This window comes from Sciurus vulgaris (assembly GCF_902686455.1).
Source record: "Sciurus vulgaris genome assembly, chromosome: 5".
NCBI classification, from domain to species: Eukaryota; Metazoa; Chordata; class Mammalia; order Rodentia; family Sciuridae; genus Sciurus; species Sciurus vulgaris.
In genome coordinates, this window is record NC_136465.1 from 32078665 (window position 1) to 32099763 (window position 21099).

Sequence of the window (21099 nt, forward strand, 5' to 3'; positions counted from 1 at the left end):
ACAGTTGTCTTTTTAGTTGAAAATAAAATCATTTGACAAAAAAATGAGGTAACTGTGATTATAAATAGGGTAGAAATATATATACAAAGTTTACCAAAATCCTATTTGTTACTTGAAAAATATCAATTCTAATATAATTCCAATGTGCATTATGTATTGAAATATGACTGGTAAAAATCAGAAAAAGTAAGTTCAAAAGCCCTAGTTGCTGAATCATTATATGTACTTTGTTAATATTTTGCAATCCACATTCCAAATAGCTAAGTTGATGTTTCATATTTATCCTTATATTTCATATATTCTTTGGTATAATTGCCAAACAAAAGCAAGAAAAAACTTTACTTCATTACTATGCAGTTAAATATGGTAGGTAGAAAGTATAATTTAGGTCATTCTTTTAACATTTGCAAAAATGACCGTTCATACTGCAACTAGCACATACCAAGCACATGAACAACTGGAAACATTTAAACTCAGTGGAAATGAATAATATGTAATTTGGTAGTGATTTTTGGTCTTGTGGATTATGTTGATATGTAGTTGATTACAGTAAGAATAATATTAGCCAAATACTCAATTAAACTGAATTAAATTAGAAAGCAAATATATGGACATACAAACTTAATAAATCCATATGTAGTGCTGAGTTTAAATTTGACTAAATTCCAGTGTTTAAGCAATAAGTAACTCTCATTTAGGCTTTCTCTGTATTTTGGATTCTCTACAGTCCATGACAAGAATTCCAGTCCCTGCAGGTAATAGCCTATCTATGTTACTAGAGTTCAAGGCCAGAGGCCTGCCTGGCTTTGAGGCATCCCAACAGACCAAGTCCAGCAGTTACCCTAGAAGACCAAACAGAAAAAAAGATGATGAAGCCAGAAAGAAATTGATATGGCCATACTGGAAAAGTATAAGGGGCCAGGATCCTAAGCCCTGCCTTGGGGTACCAATAAGACCTTTCAGGACTATATAGGGGAGGGCTAGAGACAAAAGTCTGGCACTTGCATAGCTGAAGATCTTGGTCAGGCTATGGTCTAAATGATCAGTATCTCAAAATGACTGTGCACAGCCTTGTTGGCAACAAGAAAGTTGCTGCATCTAGGGGATAGTTTTGACTCTGGTCATAAGATGTTTACCAATCACACATGTTGTTTCTGGAATCCAAGATGAATGCAGTAGAGAATGACTCAAAGAAAGACCAAGCCAGAAAGGCAAGATGGAGCTAAGTAGGTCAGTTATTGAGCCCTCCTTCAGGTTTAGGGCAGAAATTGAAGAATTTTAGGTGTCACTCTGGTTATCTGGAACAGGACATTGTAAAAGCTGGCATTTGACAACCTGTTGATGATGATGTTCCTCCACTAGTAAACGTCTTGAAAATATCTTAATTACTCTTATCCTGTTATCTTTACTAGGTAGCAGTAATAATGAGCATGGATTGCAAACCAATAGTGTAGCAGGATCATAGGGTTTCTTTAAATTGCCTTTAAGACTAATGAATAATGGAGTGACTTATAGGAAACCAACCCTGAGAATAAACAGGTGGAAACAAAGGGAGCTAATTAAGAAATGTGTGAAGAAGGTAAGATTGATAGGGATAGCTCCTGACAGGGTCTACTGGGATCAGTTAATATTTATGGGCATAGGTTTTTAAATGTGTACCATGGGGGAAATTTCCTTAGTAGAGCAGGCATACTGTGATAAAGTGTGCCTAGTCATTGACCCCAGCAACCTCATATATATTATCCACTTGTAGATGAAGACCCCCTGAATGGGATGGTTGCCATGACAGTCCTGAAAAGGACCTACTAAGTTCAAAAACTCCCTGCTTAACAGGAAGTAGTACCTAAATGTCAGACTGGTGAAGACTAGAAGGTAGGCCCCGGTTCTCCTGGCAAACATAAAACAATAATAAAATCAGAAGTAGCATTACATTTCCTTTGTTAGTCTCTGCTATGAATGACCTACCCTCTTTCTCGAGAGTGTTTCTTGCTTGAGTTTTACTTTCACTTATAACAAAATATTCTCGCTTAGCTTTTTATGTCTGATGAAATTTTCTCTCATTGCAACATAGGAACTGAGGGTTGGAGCTTCATCTCCACATTCTCTAGTGACATCTTTAGACTTAAAGAAAGAGGAATACCAGTTTTAAACACACACTTCATAAAGTATTAACACGTCTACATTCACAGTTGAGCAGGAACCTGACCCAAAATTTAAGGTATCAAAAGGAGACAGATAAAAAATAAGGTCAGAGTTGTCCAGTCTTTATCCTGCTTTTAGTTACCTGTCAGATATCTGCAGACCCAAAAGAAGATCTAGTGTTCATTAGTAAACTGAGCTTCTAATTCCCTGATACATCACCTCCTCAATTGCAGAGGGAAGAACATGATGTCTGGCCAGTGGAACCAGGAGATATTTAATGGATCTAATTAAGTGTTGTAACCCCACCTCTAAATTAATCATTGTGGTCATTGGTGTAGTAAGTACCTCACTGAATAAAATCAGTTAACCTGACATATCCAGAGCAATAAGTGGGCATGTTCCCCGTTAAATCAAAGGACAATAAAGAAGCTGTTTCAATAAGAAAAAGACATAACTGCTGAACAATTAAAACAGTTGTCCACTAAGCAAAGAATTACATTTTATAAGTGGAAAATTACTGGGATAGGAGAAGAGGTATTTACAGAGAAGCTTCTAAGGGGGAACTCAACTCTGGACCAGCAGAGTCCTTGGCTTATATGATGGAAAATAATTTTAGCTAGTACCACTCAGAGTAATAGATAGAGGTTCATATAGAAAAGTAGATACACATTCAAAGAATGTGGACAATTTCAAAAGACAGATACCTCTGCAAATAGATCAAGGCTTATGCATTCAAGGGAGAATGCTGGTCATCTGATCATGAGAAATTCATTTTGGGTATTCCTGGATCTTCACTTAAAAGAATCTTGTTGAAGGGTGGGTCTGGCAAAGTATGTAGTGATGATATCAGTCTGGTGATTTGAAGATGGTTTATGGTGGTCTGGTCTATCTCAAGATTTTAAGGCTGATATAGTCTTCATTATGTCATCAGAAGATATTTTTATTAGCATTTTGCCTATTATCAAAATATCCAACAAGAACTACTTAGAGGATGGAAAATTTATTTGGGACTCAGAGTTTCAGAAGTTTTAGTCTACAGATGATAGACTCCATTGCTGTAGGTTCAAAGTGACAGTATATCCTGGGGAAGGACCCATAGAGGAAAGCTTCTCAGCTCATGGAAGAGTCAGGAAGCATAGAGAGTGGAAGGGAATACAGAAAGAACCCTTCCAGGTCAAGATCCCAGTGACCCACCTTTTCCAGCCATACTCCTCCTGTCTTCAGTTACCACCCAGACAGTACACTCAAACTAGGAAGGACTGATTAGGTTATAGCTCTCACAGTCCAATCATTTACCTTTTAATATTCTTCCATAGCTGGTGGGTCCATTCCAAGTTTTCTGAGGAATCTCCACACTGCTTTCCAGAGTGGCTGCACTAATTTGCAAACCCACCAGCAAAGTATGAGTGTACCTTTCTCCCCACATCCTCGCCAACACCTTATTGTTGCTTGTGTTCTTGATAATCGCCATTCTAATTGGGGTGAGATGGAATCTTAGGGTAGTTTTGATTTGCATCTCTCTTCTTACTGAAGATGTTGAACATTTTTTCATATATCTGTTGATTGCTTGTAGATCTTCTGTGAAGTATCTGTTCATTTCCTGCACCCATTTGTTGATGGGTTATTTGTATTCTTGGTATAGAGTTTTTTTGAGTTCTTTATATATTCTGGAAATTAGTGCTCTATCTGAAGTATGTGTGGCAAAGATATTCTCCCACTCTGTAGGCTCTCTCTTCACATTACTGATAGTTTCCTTTGCTGAGAGAAAGCTTTTTAGTTTGAATCTATCCCAGTTATTGATTCTTGCTTTTATTTCTTGTGCTATGGGAGTCCTGTTAAGGAATTCTGATCCTAAGCCTATACTCAAAGGACTTAAAATCAGCATACTACAGTGATGCAGCCATGTCAATGTTCATAGTTGCTCAATTCACAATAGCTAGATTGTGGAACCAACCTAGATGCCCCTCAATTGATGAATGAATAAAGAAACTGTTGTGTATATATATATATATATATGTAATGGAATATTACTCAGTCATAAAGAAGAATAAAATTATGGCATTTGCAGGCAAATGGATGAAATTGGAGAATATCTTGTTAAGTGAGATAAGCCAGTCTCAAAAAACCAAAGGACGAATGATCTTGCTGATAAGTGGATGATGATACATGATGGGGGGTGGGAGGAAGGCAAGAATGGAGGAAGGAAGGACTATATAGAGGGAAAAGAGGGGTGGGGGAAGGAAAAAATAACAGAATGAATCAAACACCATTACCCTATGTAAATGTATGATAACACAAATGGTATGCCATGTACAAACAGAAACAACATGTATCCCATTTGTTTACAATAAAAATAAATTTAAAACAATTCTTCCATTAGCAGGAGTTTTGAGGGGATATATCATATCCAAACCATAATAATAGATAAAACTGGAAAGTCCCTTAATTTTAGGTTTCTCAAATATCTTTCTTTGCTTCACCTATTTATTGGGGCTTTAATTAACAGTGCTTAAGGTAGCTTTATAGTTTTGAGTGACAGACCTAGACAAGTATTTGGAACTACTGAACTTTTTATTTCCTTGTTCTCCTTTTATATCTTCTTTCTACCAATTTTTTCTCTCTTTTATACCAATCTCATACCATGATCTCTCTTGCAATTCTAACAGGAGTAGTGGTGTGATCACATTTTTACTAGCAATCTGACAGGTAAAGAATGGCAGATTGCTTTTATTACTATGTTGATTGCACTATAAATGATCAATCCTCAGGTGATTTTAGAGTTTATCTGAAAGTTTGATTTCTTTTCATTCATTAAGAGTGTGTGTGTGTGTGTGTGTGTGTGTGTGTTTTGTGTGAGAGTTGATAATGTAAAAAGAAAAATAAATACATACGTGAGGAACTTTCTGGCGAAAGGTTGCTGTTACTTGCTCTACTTGGATAAAAACATTCCATATTCTGCCTATGCACAGGACTTAATCTAAAGTAGAAGTGTATTCATTTAAAATATCTAATGAATTGCAGTGATCACTGAAATCCAGAAGGGAAGAAGTTCGATGCACTTAAATTATTTTCCTGAATATGCATAACATCATTAGTTTCCCCACTCGGCTTAGTGTAATTTAGGAAGAAATAAATGGAAAGCAACTTGTGCACTTCTGATAGAACTGAAAAGAAGAGATAGGAAAGAGAATGTGTGCTTGGGATGAGTAGAATAAAATGAGTAGAATAAAAGGGTAACTAAGGTAAATAAATTTTCATTTTGGAGACCATTCCTAGCAGGCCTGTTGGTTCTATAGTTTCTTAAGGATGGCTCACTGGTTGATTGCTGTTAGAAAACCAGGGACAATTTTCCAGGTGAAAGAAACAGATTCTGACACTAATTTGTGATATGAAAAAACACATTTACAAAGCAGCCTAAATTTAGTAGGGAGATATAAACGTCCTAAATTGCCTATTGGTCATGGTTCCCTTCTGAGAAAAGTGACCTCACGGCTTCTATGCAGAGGTTTATATTCTTCAAACCAGGCGATCCACTCCATTGCCACTGGCTGGTAAAAGCAGGGTGATTGTATAAAAGCTCTCCAGCCACTTTTCTCAGTAAGGAGCAGTCATGGGCGGGTTCTTTAAATCTTCCTGGATAGTTGAGCTATCAGGATTCTCAGATTAGCAGGGATTTTACTCCAACATGATTCTAGATTGCTCTCAGTCTGCATTACTATGAAACAAGAAGAGTGAAGGTTCCATTAGAAAAAGGTATTAATGGGGGATAACTGCAGTCCCTGCCTATCTTAGTTTCTCACAGGGAAACTGGGGGTCAGAGGCTCATTAGGATTAGAACAGTGTGAGGTAGGAGGATCCTTAGCCATGACCTTTGACCCTTTATGATTTTAGGCTTTTAATGGTCTGCATCAACACTCAAGACTTAAAATACCTCAGGAGCTGGTTGTTTGCTGAGCCAAAGATACACACTGCTATGTTTTATTTCTGTGGTCTAATTCATAGTGAATTCTTCACTGTAATCACAGGAGGGCCACACGGGGCTGTGCCCTACTGCAGTTATCTAGTAAAATCATACACTGCTGGGACCTCTGGGCTCATGTTGTATTCTGAATAGCGATCAGTTTTCAAGGGATCTAAGATTGTAGCTGGTGAAATGATTTTTCTGAGCTTCTTAATTCCTTACACTCTCTAACTTGCTATGTGGCTTGTATTCTGACTTGTATTCTTCACTAACACATTTATGTTTGTGTTTCTTTCCAAAATTTTTTATTCTAAATTATGGGACTCATTTTTCTTGTAATAAATCTTACAGTAAAAGATTTTACTGTAAGTGAATCAGTTTTCATTGACATTTACAATATATCTATGAAACCTAAACGTTATAGAGTTTCTTAGAGAAGCCATGAATCTAGAGGCTCACATCTCACCTAACTCTAGTGCTTTTTGTAGCATTCACTACCAACACGTCCGTATCATAGTCCTGGTTTTAGAAAAGTTCAGAATAAATGAAACGCAACAGTGAAATTCAAATTTACAAGGAGTTTTATATAAGTTGTTTCTGGGCAAGGAAAGTAGGATAAAAAAATACTGTTAATCATCTAAAACCACGTTATGAAATTCTGTTCCTATATTTCTTATTCTTAGACACAGAATTCACTACGTTGGAAGAAAAGAAGATGCAAATTGAGACTTCTGACTTTGTAACTTCCTATTTCTATTTTCACTCACACACTTTTTTCTAACGATCATCTTTTTGGTTAGCAATGATTGAAAGTAGATAATTATAATAGCTTAACTATTTCTACTTCCGGAAATATAAAATAATTGTTTTCTCAATTTAGAATCTCTCTTCTTTAGGAAGTTACTCATTTCATGTGTGTCCAATTTTTTGACATCAGAAGGTAGAGGTAGGGGAAAACATATGAGACTTTTTTTAAAATTCATTTTTATTGTAAAGAAATGGGATACATCTTGTTTCTCTGTTTGTACATGAGGTAGACGCATACCATTTGTGTAATCATATGAGACTCTTGCTGAGAAATTTATGCCAATTTTTCAAGTGTAGTGATTACTTATTTGAGGGCTATGGAGAATTCTATAAGACAAAATGATTGAATTTGTACTCTGGAAAATTTTCCTTTGTGAACTCTGTAACACTCACAATTATACTTGTTAAATCATTAGTTCTTCCTAATACCAATCTGCCCACAAGGATACTGGTCAGTTATTTCTTTTATGTAAACAATTTCCTCATTGAATTATATTTATTTGCTTAACTATTACTAATGTAGTAGTGAATTTTAAAATATATATTTTTTATATTATGTGGAAGAGGTATTTTTGAGTTTAAAATAAAACATTTCCAATTGAACTGAACACAAATCTAAAAGAAAAAGCTGATATGTGTGCACTCAGACATGCACCTAAATATTTTAAAACTATAAACATAATTATTTAGCTTGAAGGAAAATATTAAGGAACAGATTGGCAAAGGAGCTATTACCACATTTTCACTAAAGCATGAGAATGTGTCACATAAGGAATTGACATAGTTACTTAAAATTATTCTAAATATCCTATATCAAATATTTTAGGCATCATGGAAAATGGTTGTCATTGGAAATATAAGAGCCCTGTTTGGAGATTCTGTGTTGCCTTATTGTCTGAATATGTGACTCTCCACATTGACACCAAATTGCTAGCCTGTCAACATGTGAAAGGATGGATTATTTTATCTCCTGAGTGATGAAGTTTCACATCCAAAAAGCACAGGCCGTCACTTCTTTGAGGTGATTATGATGCCTCAAACGCGACAGGCTGCCCTGACAGCTTTCACATATTTCTGCAATCAAATTGTCCCTGCTTCTATTAGAAGAAGGCAGGTGTGTGCAAACTAGAATAAGAAGGTAAAGAGAAAAGAAATGATCTTCATGTTCCGAGCAATTATAAAAAGTTGTTTCCAGGGAAAAGAGCAGATATTGATTTCGCCTCTCCTCATGATGTACACAGATGAGATACAGGAACCCATATGGGTCCAAAGTTTGCCAGGAAAGGCATATCAGGATAAGCAGATGGCTGTACCATTGCCATATGGCTACTCAGGAATGGACCCATGCTATGGCACTTTGCCATAGGATAAAGCTAGAAATATCTTTCTGCTACTATTTTAAACAGAACAGAAGAATGAATATATCTTTTTGTTATGAAAAATCACTAGGAAATTGTGACAGGTGTATTATATAACATGCGAGTCCATAATTGGGCACTTTGACTTATAAAATGACTAAAAAAATAATCAAATTAATGAGTTTTCCAATATTTTGGGTACAGAATTGTGTGGATAATGAGGTTGATTTTATTTGAAGCTACAAATTCTCCTTCATTGAGGCTAGAATAGTTTTTTAGGTTTATATACAACTATTTTTTAAACTCTGTATTACAATGTTTATAATATTAAATAATAAACTAACTATCACTTTGAAAGTAATTTTTATGGTTGATGTAAAATGTCAGTTTTATGTGCAATGAGAATAGTCAAAAGAGTATTGCATTTAGGAGTTGAAGAGTCTATGACCTGATAAGCCAGGTACACACCATGGCAATGTTGAGAGGTCAGCAAATCCCTCTCGGCTGCAGTTTTCTGCTCCATAAAAGGTATACACAGGGCCCGGGATGTAACTCAGTGGCAGAGTGCTTGCCTACATGTGTGAGGCCCTGAGTTCAATTCCCCAGTACCCTAAAAAAAGGAGTATACATGGTGTTGTTGAGGAAAAGCATACAAAAACCAAAGAGTGCATTTAGAAGTGATACAGAACTCTGCTCAAATTCACCTCCTCTCATTGCTTCTTTTATCATTTTAGAAAGCTACTAAATCTTTAAACTTCATCTCCCTATCTTAAGGAGGATAACTGTACCTGTATCTCAGGGGCTGTGATGAGACCTGAGATCATTCCAGATTACCTTCAGTAATCAGACTAAAGAAATGAGCAGAAGAAATTTGAGAATAGTAGTTTCATCTCAGGCGAATGTATTAGGGACAACTGGAGAGAAGGAAGTGGGTCAGCGACCCCAAACCCTTGGAAAAAACTATTTTTTTTCCTAACTGAGAGTTTTAAGAGTGATTCTAGGTGCCTGTTCTTTTAAGTGATTCTGACAGAGTTACATCCCTGGCTCCCACTTTCCTCAGAAGCCATTTATCATACATTGGTAAAAAGCTTTTCCATTCTGACTTCCCTGGAGGATTTGGTACAGCCCAACTTTTATGAGATCTTCCCAAGGGTCATTCCATTAAAAGAGTATTTCATGTCCCATTTGCCACAGAACTTAGGGCATAGGCAATTCATACAAGCCTTCGAAGCACTAAGTTGTTCAAATAAAGACTTGGGAAGGTAGAAGTAGACAATTCTCCTATTAACACGTTCTCTTCCAATGTGACTTCCCTGATCACATCTCCCAATTTTGGTGTAATTGTTTTTTATTGTTTTATTTTGACTTTTGAATGATTCAGAAAAATTAATTTAAAAGAGTTTTTATATCTAAAAATTCATCAGCAACAATACATGTCATCACTGTTTTTTTTTAAAAAAATCCCTTTTCCATGTGTTTCTCATTGAATCCTTCAATCAGCCCCCTGAAAGTACGCAATATTTTACCCCCTTCCCCTAAATCAGAAACATGATGCACAGATAAAATGTTTCATGAATTTACAAGATATGATCTACAAAATATAAATCAATAAATGATGAAACTAGGAGAAATAGCAAGTCATCTAATGAAGATGTGAATGTTTTTGCATAATACTTTTATGACTGACATTAACTTGCAAAGAGTGTCTTACAAACATGAATAAATGAATGAATGAAGAATTAATTAATAAATAAGAAATACAAATTCTAGAGACAGTGAGTCAATCTTTTTTTAAAAAATTATGCTCTATCATGCATGAAAAAATATGATACAAAATGCAGACAGTATAATATAATATACTTTCCCAGATCTTGCAAATAAAATAAAATAATAACAGCAGTGATTTGTTGCACTCATATAAGAACTGGTAGACTTTTGGTGAGTTTTAAAGTGCCTGGAAGTAGGGACCTAAAAGTCAGAGTCACCAGCTGGATAACCTAGGGCTCAGTAACTCCTAAGCTTTTACTTATTAGTAAAATGGGGCTAATCACAGCTACCTTGCCTCTAACACAGGTTTTTATGTGGATATCAAATAAAATATTCTATATGGAATTTATTTCAAAATTTCAATTGTAGTCTACTTATAAATACTAATTGTTTTTAGTTGTCTCCTTGGTGATTCACAGAAAATCTGAGGAACTGAAATGAGCTAATAAGGTTTATTATTTTCAAAGCAACAAAAGTGCAAATTCTTCTTTGGGACCCTAAAAACAGTTTTAGGACGGTTGCTTTAGGGGAAATACCTCGATGTAGGCACTAGGAGGAGAGTCCGGTCAAAGTATCATCGCAGGTCAGAGCAGCAGGAAAGATAGCAGCATTTTGTAGTTTGAGAAATGTATTTGCATTTTCAGCATACAGGGGACTGAAAGGCATCAAAGTAAAATCTTTTTTAGAAGGATACTACATGGCATTTGGAGCAGTATCTATTATTTAGTTCTGTAGAAGCAAAACATGAAATTATGGATTCATTTTTCTGCATTTAAAATAATACAAATTGCTTTAATAGATGAATCTACAAATCTCCATGAATTAACATAATTGATGACCTTTTATTGCTCAGGCGAAGTTCAACTCAGTGCTTTGGAGGGTTGAAAGGTAGTTGGGAGATGTGCAGAAGGCAGTTTCTTTTCAAATGTCTTTCCAAAAGTACAGGGAACTGCCCTATTTATCAGTGTCTCCAAGTTTATTCTGGGAGTCAATGCCAGTAAACGAACCGGGAATAAGATGGATAGATGATTTCAGGAAATTTTATTTTATTTTACCTTGTAAATCAAATTAAATTTTATTCTGTGTTTTCTGTGTTTATGTGTGGAAGAAGGGTTTTGTTTTTGTTGTTTGTTTTACTAAAAGTGTATACACCAGTTCTACCCATAATCCCTTGAGAGTTTAATTACAGGAACATAAGAAAAAGATGAAAAAATAAGGTATAGTTAGTTGTGTGCCCAAAACGGAGAGAAAGAAAAACAACTGTTCTCTATTACACTCTGCCCTTCTCTTTGCCAAGCCAGGACTGACCTGGTGATGCAAATTTAAGGTTCAAAGGAGGAACTGTCCTCCTTGAAGAAGAACAAGGAGAAGGAAATCAATGCTCTGAGGTGCCAGGGGAATGACTTGGATCATTGTGGAAGTGGATTCTGCTCAAAGTGTTCACCTAGCCAAGATCCTGAGTAACATGAGAAGCTCATATGAGGTCAAGACTGAGAAGAATTGGAAGATACTAAAGCCTGGTTCACTAGCCTGACCAAGGAGCTGAAATGGAAGATTGCATGCCACATAGACTATCTCCAAATGATTAAGTCCAAGGTCACTGATTGCAGCCTAAACTCTGGGGTTTGAGATCAAGCTGCAGTTGCAACTGGAGCAGGACATCACTGCCTACCTCAGCCTGCTTTGAGGTCAGGATGCCCCTGCAACCTGCCAACTCAAGAACTTTTTGAGTTTCCAGGCTCTTGGGCTTCTACCTTCCTTCAGAAGGAACCATCTGTGCAGGGTCATGGGAGGGGAGGGAAAAGAAGGGGAACCTTACCTTGACACCTCCCCTGACCTGCCAATAAAACTTTATAGTCCAGATGTGGAAGAGGAGAATGATTTAACAGTCAAAGGCTTTCCTTTTTGGCTTGCTTCCTTGGCAGCAAAATAAAATATTCTAAATATTCCAGGTGCATGCCATAGTACTCAATATTCTTTACTTAGCTGCTTTCTTGCCTCCTTGACTTTCTTACTAAGTTTAATAGAAGTCACACTGAGAATGCTGGCCTTAGTCTGATCTTATTGCAAAATTGATTCAAAAGCTCTCTTGATATTCAAAATTTGAATTTTGATTTACATTGTTTAGATTCTGGGAGGTAATCTACTGTGGCCTCACACGTCTGTACCTTCTCTATTCCTTTCTTTTCTTCTTGCAAATAAGACAATTAGCACTTGAGACCTTCTCATTTTTCTAAGACCTCGCTACATACAGCTAAAAGCTCCCACATAGAGTACTAACGTCTGTTTTCTAATCTCTTCTGCTAGAGCTAGAGGCTTAGTGGGCAGGTGGTCTCTGTTATGAGTTATCACCAGTGACATTTTGAACATTTGTTTCCTCACTGCATAAGAGACATCTCCATTTCCACAATTTCTTTTATTAGTATCCTTGTAGCTCATTGTCTCAGAAACAATGACACAATTTTAAAGGACTTTTAATTCAGTGTCACACTTCTTATAACATTTGTATTTATTAAGTTAATACTAGCTGCTGATCAAGAAAGGTTTATAACTTGCTCAAGTAAATTTTGATAGGAGTGGAGAGGGGGTTGGCTTCACACATTGTAGAATAGGTTGTTGGATTCAAAAATATCACATGAATTTCTGTTACCCTGGGATTTGAGATGCAGCTAGCAGATGAAGAGAGAGAGGAAAGAAACATATGGAAAATATTTCATTTGGTATAAAGTGTTTTATATGACTTTATATGACTTCCACTCACATAACTCTGATTAAAATAAATCATATGGTCTGATCTAGAAATTTTGGTCAGAAAATACAGTTAAAAAAAATGTGTTCCAGAGAAAATAAAACATGAGTTTTCTGAACAACTGTCTAGTATCTCCCAGTAACTGATTTATTATTTTATCAGCAAAATCAATTAACTTCAGTTCCATTGATTCTACCACTTGATAATTTAATAATTTGAGTAATTATCATGTCTACACAATTTATTTGAAATTTGAAGATTTAAGAATATCTATTATATGTTAAATGAACTATTAGAACGTTATTTGATATTAAACAGGGAACTTTTTTGTTTTTTATTATTTTTTTATTTTTACAGACTGCATTTTGATTCATCGTTCACAAATGGGGTACATCTTTTTGTTTCTAAGGTTGTACATGATGTAGATTCATACCATTCGTGTAGTCATACAGGTACATAGGGTAATGATGTCTGTCTCATTCCACCATCTTTCATACTCCAGCCCCCTCCTCTCTCATTTCCCTATATGTAGTCTAAAGTTCCTCCATTCTTCTCTCATCCACCCCATCCCCATTATGTATCATCATCCACTTATCAGGGAAAACATTCAGCCTTTGGTTTTGAGGGATTGACTTATTTCACTTAGCATGATGTTCTCCAATTCCATCCATTTATCTGCAAGTACCATAATATTATTCTTCTTTGTGGTTGAATAATATTCCATTGTGTATACATACCACAGTTTCTTTATCCATTCATCTGTTGAAGGGCATGTAGTTTGGTTCCTTAGTTTAGTTATTGTGAATTGAGCTGCTGATTTTAAGTCCTTTCAGTGCTTTTTTGATTTTTCAATAGGCTGATGAATGTACAAGTTGTAGAGTAAGAGAAATTCTGGAGGTAAACTTGGGCTGGATCTTGAATGAGAGTCATAAAGGACCACATGGCAGGAAATATAACATGCAAAGAGTTAACACAGTATTTAGCATGACTTCCCCTCCCCCCCAAAATACAATAGAAGTCCAATAGCCTGAAATATAGAATACACTAGTAAATGTATGAAGTGATGATGTTGCATAGGAGTTGGGGTCAAATAATAAAAGGGCTTGAATGGGGAGATGTGAATTAAGTGCATATTTATATCCATATACTATAACTATGTAGCTATAAATGTAAATGCACTTGTGTAAATAAATGTTTTTAAATCTGTATCTATCAAGATGCTCCCTCAGCAAGGGTGGTCTACCCAAGATTACTAGAATCACTCCTTAAAACAAAAGACAAGCAGACTTTTAAAACTTCTATATACACATTAAGGATCTACATTCATCTTTGGAAGTCCTCAACTCTATGGGAGAACATTTTGTGACATTTTCAGACCATTCCAGAGACATATGAGTTCACTGGCATTTTTAATAACTAAACCCTCTGTATATTGAATATTTGGCAGTTCCTGCTGACATAGACTTTACCCATTACTATTAATATCGAGCATCCCAAAATTTCTAACAAATGCAGTTTTTTTGGTGATACAGAAAGAGTAAGTTTTAAAATGTGACATCTGCCCACAATTGAGAAGGAGTTTTTTTTCCTTTCCTTTTTTTTCTTTCTTTCTTTCTTTTTTTTTTTTTCAGAGATCTCATGGTGTCCTCCTTTAAGCAATTCATACACTCTGCCATGCAGCTCATCATTTTATGGAATAGTGTACTCAGAAATTTTGGTGACAAAGACTACTCAGAATTTCACATATCTATTTTAATATCTGGCATTAAAATAAAATTAAAACACAAACATCAGGTGTATAGTTCATATCTGTAATTGGAAAGTTGATAGATTTCTATCATTCTAAATAAGCCCAAGTTTTTTCGTTTGTTTGTTTGTTTGTTTTTTTTGGTACCAGGGTTTGAACTCAGGGGCACTCAATCACTAAGCCATATCCACAGCCCTATTCTGTATTTTATTTAGAGAAAGATTTCTCTAAATAAAAGTTGAGTTGCTTAGCACCTCACCGTTGCTGAGGCTGACTTTGAACATGCAATCCTCCTGTCTCAGCCTCCTGAGCCACTAGAATTACGGTGTGCACCACCACACCCAGGAAGCCCAAAATTTATTGGGAAATATAGAAAATCTTATAAGACTGAAGGAAATGAGAGATAATGCTTTCCTCTGTGAAAGAGTCTTTACTATCACAAGTTGTTCCTGTTTTTTTTTTTTTGTTTTTGTTTCTTCTTCCATATCAAAGATATGATTTTAGTGGGCTGGGGATATACTTAATGGTAGAGAACTTACCTAGCATGCATAAGGTCCTGAGTTCAATCTGTCCCACCACAATAAATAAACAAGAAAGATAGAAGAATGAAACATTCAATTCCTTAACTTATTTCCTCAAGAAATGTAAATGCACCATTTCTACCCATGACTTCAGAAACAACTGGTGGGTGATGTACTATAATCTCTTTAGGCTTCTATTCAACTATTTGGTGCAAAATCATCTCTTCCTTTCAATTTTGTTTTGCAAGCTCCTTCCATAATTTTTCGTATGCAGTCTGAGGTCTTTGTTGATTATGTGGAACATTTTATTTATTTCTAGCTTTTGCTTTCAAATTTGTGTACATAAATCCATCAAGTTCTCAGAAACAATCCAAGAACCTCTGGTGAAGCAGACTCACAGGGAGGAAAAGTATCTGATTTATACTCAAGCAGAGTACTCATCTGTCATATCCGCTCATAAGATAATTGGGCACAAGAAAACTGGAAGGATAAATTCTAAGAATCTCCATGACATCATCTCATCATTTCCACTGGTTTAAAATCAAGAAACTCTCCCTGATAAAGCACTCTTCAAATTGTGTTTTAACAACTTTGAATATTTTGTATCAAGTGAATTTCTCTGTATTTTCCCAAGCTAGAAATAAATTGCCCCTAAAAGTATGCTATCTCCTTAGAAAGTCAGGAAAGAGAAAATGACTAGTATTATAATTTCAACCCATGTATTTGGACATGATTTAAAAAAATAATCAGTCACAGATTGTTTGAAGATTCTGTGTGATTATTTTAATTTTTATTTGATATTGCAACAGTATTATTGTTATGTTTTGAAGAGATCCAAGTAGTGACAGGTAGTGAAATAACTAAGGACAAAATAATATGATGGCTGGCACTACCTTGGAAATAATTTAGGGGAAGGAAGAAATTGATTTGCTACATAAATATCGCAAAGTGGCCGTTTGCTAAATTTTGTTAAAGTCTATTAATGCTTTTGATGAATACGAACAGTTCATTATGCCATTCTCTAATTTTTGTCATGTCTTACTATTTACATGATTCAAAAAGGTATTTACATGAAGTAGTGAATACATAAGAATCTTAGCACTGAAAAAAAATGTTTTTCTTACTTTATCCATTACTGCATTCTACCATGTGCCAAATAGATTAATATCAATCAATGCTGTAGTCTATGTCACTGTTATTATAAACTGGTCTTTCCTTGATGATAACAATAAAAATAATATTAATGTTGAAAGTAGAAGCAAGCAGCAATGTTGCCTTCATTCTGATTTGACAACCGTTTCTCTGACGGGAATACCAAGACCTGTAAAAACCTTGCTCTCTTCATTTTCACCTTATTCTTAATTGAGCACATTGCCAACTCACTCAGAAAGAATTTGCTGCAGAGCAGAACTCATCCACTATCAAATCCTCATCTTTCTTCTTTGTTCTACTCACGGCCCAAATTCCAGTATACTAGTGCAGATGTCCTCCAACTATGGGCAAACAGGAACAGCATCACCAGAAAACATTGTTAGAACTATAAATTCTCTGGCCTCATTTCATACCTACTGAAGGAAAAACCCTGGAGGTCGCATCCAGTGTGTGAGGTTTCTCTTGCTGTGTAACAAATTACCAAAAACATAGCAAATTAAAACAATAATTTATTAGCCTATCAGTGGATCAAAATCTAACATGATAAGACTGAGTTTTCTGTTTAGGCTATTACAAAGCTCAATGAAGGTTTTTGGTGCACTGAGTTACTGTCTGAAAGTTCTAGAGAAAAATCTACTTCCAAGCTCATTCTGGTTGCTGCATGAATTTATTTCCTTGTAGAACTAAATGAAAGTCCCACATTCTTAGGGACTGTTGGACAAAGATGCTCTCAGCTTCAAGAGGCAGCCCTCATTCTTTGCCACATGGCCCCTTCCGTCTTTAAGCCAGAGTGGTGTTCCATGAAATTCTTGTACTTCTAATTTCTCACTTCCTATGTCTTTGACCTCTAGACTCAGATATATGGGGCTCAATGATTAGGCTGATTGACCTGGATGATCTTCCTGTCCTGTCAACTGACTTGGGGTCTTAGTTAATTCTGCAATAATCTCCTCATAGTAGCAAAGAAAAAAGGTGGAGTGAGGAATGTTGGAGGTCATCTTACAACTCTACCAGTTTTACACAGCGGTCTCTGATTATCAGAACTTCCAGATGATTCTTGAGCACAGCTGAGAACCAGAGCTCTAATACTCGGTTCATCATTTAATATGAACTCCTATCCCAGTTTGCCTAGGACTTCCTTTCACATTTCAGCACTGACTGTCTGGTATCCAGGGAAACCTCCCTGTCCAGGGCAAACTCACTTGATTAAAGACATTAAATCAATGCTTTACATCCCTTATTTATTCTAATAGCACCCCTCTTCTCATTGTTTGAAAACATGATAAGTGTTTTTTTCTCAGAGCTTCACAAATCTATATGTACATGCTTTCAACCCTGGAGATGTTTCATCTAGTTCGTCAAAGGATTCTTTTAAATTGGCATATGGAAGGTTGGTTTCCGTTTGTTTGGTATTTCCACAATCCCAGGGTTCCAGGGACTCGAACCCAGGCCTCCAGCATGAGAGGCAGGCACTCTACGAGATGGGCTATATGGCCTGCACTACTCTACACCAAGAATACAAATAATCCAGACAACAAATGGGCTAAGGAAATGAACAGACACTTCACAGAAGATCTACAAGCAATCAACAGATATATGAAAAAATGTTCAACATCTCTAGTAATGAGAGAAATGCAAATCAAAACTACCCTAAGATTTCATCTCACCCCAATTAGAATGGCGATTATCAAGAACACAAGCAACAATAGGTGTTGGCGAGGATGTGGGGAAAAAGGTACACTCATACATTGCTGGTGGGGCTGCAAATTAATACAGCCACTCTGGAAAGCAGTATGGAGATTCCTTAGAAGAGCTTGGAATGGAACCCCCATTTGACCCAGCTATCCCACTCTTTGGCCTATACCCAAAGGACTTAAAATCAGCATACTACAGAGATACAGCCACATCAATGTTCATAGCTGCTCAATTCACTATAGGCAGATTGTGGAGCCAACCTAGATGCCCTTCAGTTGATGAATGGATAAAGAAACTGTGGCATATATATACAATGGAATATTACTCTGCCACAAAGAATGATAAAATTATGGCATTTGCAGGCAAATGGATGAAATTGGAGAATATCATGCTAAGTGAGATAAGCCAATCTCAAAAAACTAAAGGACGAATGATCTCGCTGATAAGCGGATGAGGACATATAAGGGGGGGTATGAGGGGTTAGCATTAGGGTTAGGGTTAGGTTTAGGGTTAGGGATAAGGAGGGTGGTAAAAATGGAGGAAGGAAGGACTGTATAGAGGGAAAAGAGGGGTGGGAAGGGTCGGGGGGAAGGGAAAAACATAACAGAATGAATCAAACAATATTGCCCTATGTAAATTTATGATTTTTAATTAAAATAAATAAATAAATAAATAAATTGGCATATGGATGCAAATAATGTGAGATCAAACTGAAAAGTAAAATATATCTTCTTGAAGTTAATTTTGCTTCCATAGTTTATTAATTTTAGGACTGTACTCAAAATGTAACTAATATTTTATTTCCAAAATAAATGAATCAATATATATGCAACTACAATTGCCTAATTAATTGCTAAAGAAAACATTACAACCTATTAAATTTTGACCTTGTATGTGCATCTGAAAATATTGTAAAAATTATTTATACTTGCTTTGTCAGAAATTCAAATGAGAAAGTATATTACTATTTGGAATTTTGAGAGAAAGGGAATTTATCAAATTCAACATTTGCAATGAACACTTTTATTTATGCGGATTCATGTCATTTTTGCTCACTCTTCATTGACCAAGAGAAGTCGCATAATCATGCTTAACTTCAAGTGGCAAGGGAGGTACCATTGTAAGTTACCAGGGGATATCACAAATATCAATGCCATAGAGTGTGTGTGTGTGTGTGTATGAAAAAGTGAGAGGGAAAGAAAAAGAGAGAAAAGAAAGTGAGAGAGAGAGAGAGAGGGATAAAACACAGTGATAAAGCATACAATACATCTATATGTGGATGAAAGAGGAAATCTGTGTCAGAAAATCTAAAACTGTCACAGTAATTTTTTAGAATGTCAAAAGAAAAAAATTTTAAACATCTGTGATACTATCAATTAACTAGGGGTCATATTTCTGATTCTTCCCTACAAATAATCATTAAAATGAGAAGTTTGGATATAGCTGTCAAATTTTATGGGAACAAGCCAATGGTATAAATATTGTAAGGCCATTTTTGTCAAATATCACCTAAAAGTTTGTTACTACCGAATTAATGTATGTTCAATAGTTAATTTTGACCAAAACATTAGTTTTTTCAATCTAGTTGAAATTTAGAAGGCTCTTTATGTTAATAACAAAAAGGAGGTGAAATAAACAGCCATAGAGCCCCATAGAACAGCCAGAGTCCATTTTCATCTCTCTTATTTGATTGAAATTTGATGATACAGTATTTGATACATCACAAGCTCTGTCTCATACTCAGGTCAATTTTCTGACCACTCTTGGTTCTTCCCTGCTGTGGTTATGAAACTGTCACGAGACTTTGTAAAGGGTTAAACAAAAGGAGGAACTGGAGTTTGAGATCAACAGAAATTCTCAAAGTAGACTAGGGCTCTCATAGGTCCATAATCCTTTCATCTTTTTTTTTTTTTTTAAATCTGGTGTGGGGCATATTGAAAGGAAATGAAGGGAATTGTATTAGTGGTAAAAAGGAGAATGGAATCTGGATATTTCTATTAGATAGGCATGAAGCCTGGAAAATCAGTTTAATCACATTCTGCAAATATTAGAGGAAGTATTTGGTTTGACTTGGGAAAGAGTTTAAAGTCAAGTCAGAAACTGAGTGAGAAAAAAAAAAAATTCCCCATGTCTATTGAATCCCTGGAAAACCCCTACATTTTTAATTACTTTGTTAATATCTATATTATTTACTGCTACTACACCATAATATTTTTAATACAGTTATTGAAAGCCAAAGCACTTTACAGAATGAGATAAAGGTGAGGCTTGTCATGATTATAGATAGCAATGATTTCCTTCATAAATTCTAAAACTAAAATAGAAGAAAAATACTAATTCATAAATCTCAAGCATGCTCAGATTTATTTAACATTTTGGTAGAGTATTTGACAGAGTAAACATATTTGGAAACGTGCATATGCACAAGAATGTGTATCTTTATTTAAATTGATCAATAAGTCTATCTATCTATCTATCTATCTATCTATCTATCTATCCTATCATCTATCTCTCCATCAAAGTCTTTCCAAATTGTAGGTTTTTATTATTATTGTTATTTATTTGTCGCCTTAAGATCAAGTGTGGCACTAATATGCATTTGAAATTTTATTTAGTGTTGGCTTACACCTAACCTGAGGATTTCCAGTAAACAGTCTATCTCCATGTGTTAGAAACATGACAGCAAGTGTCATATGAATCTTAATCCACTCCTTTTCCCATTTTGGAAAAATAACATAGTTGATTTTGGGATTAGGAGCAGGCATGGCATCAAGAAAGTTACTTGAATTTATAACTACCTTCTGTATTCTGGAACTATTTTGGGACCTGTTTCTCTTTGATAGAATTTGTGGAATAAAGAGAAGGGAAGTTTGGATAATCCTCCAGGAGGAGGTTAAGAATGGCCTTTGAACTGATTTTATGCCAGAAGAGAAAAGACAAAAACAAAAACAAAACAAAACAACATCTACAGAGAGAGGATATGAATGTATAAATGATAGCCAGCATTCTTCTGCCAGGACTCTGAGGAATATCAAATGCAAAGAAACCAGGGAAGGAAATACCATTCCCTCCTTCTTCCAAAATAAATAAAAAGGAAGCCAGGTAAGACATGGAAGTCCGTTTATGCAAGATTTTAATGACTTGGAATTTATAAATGAATTGGGATTTATTAAGTCCATCTTACCTTGACCAGATTTGGG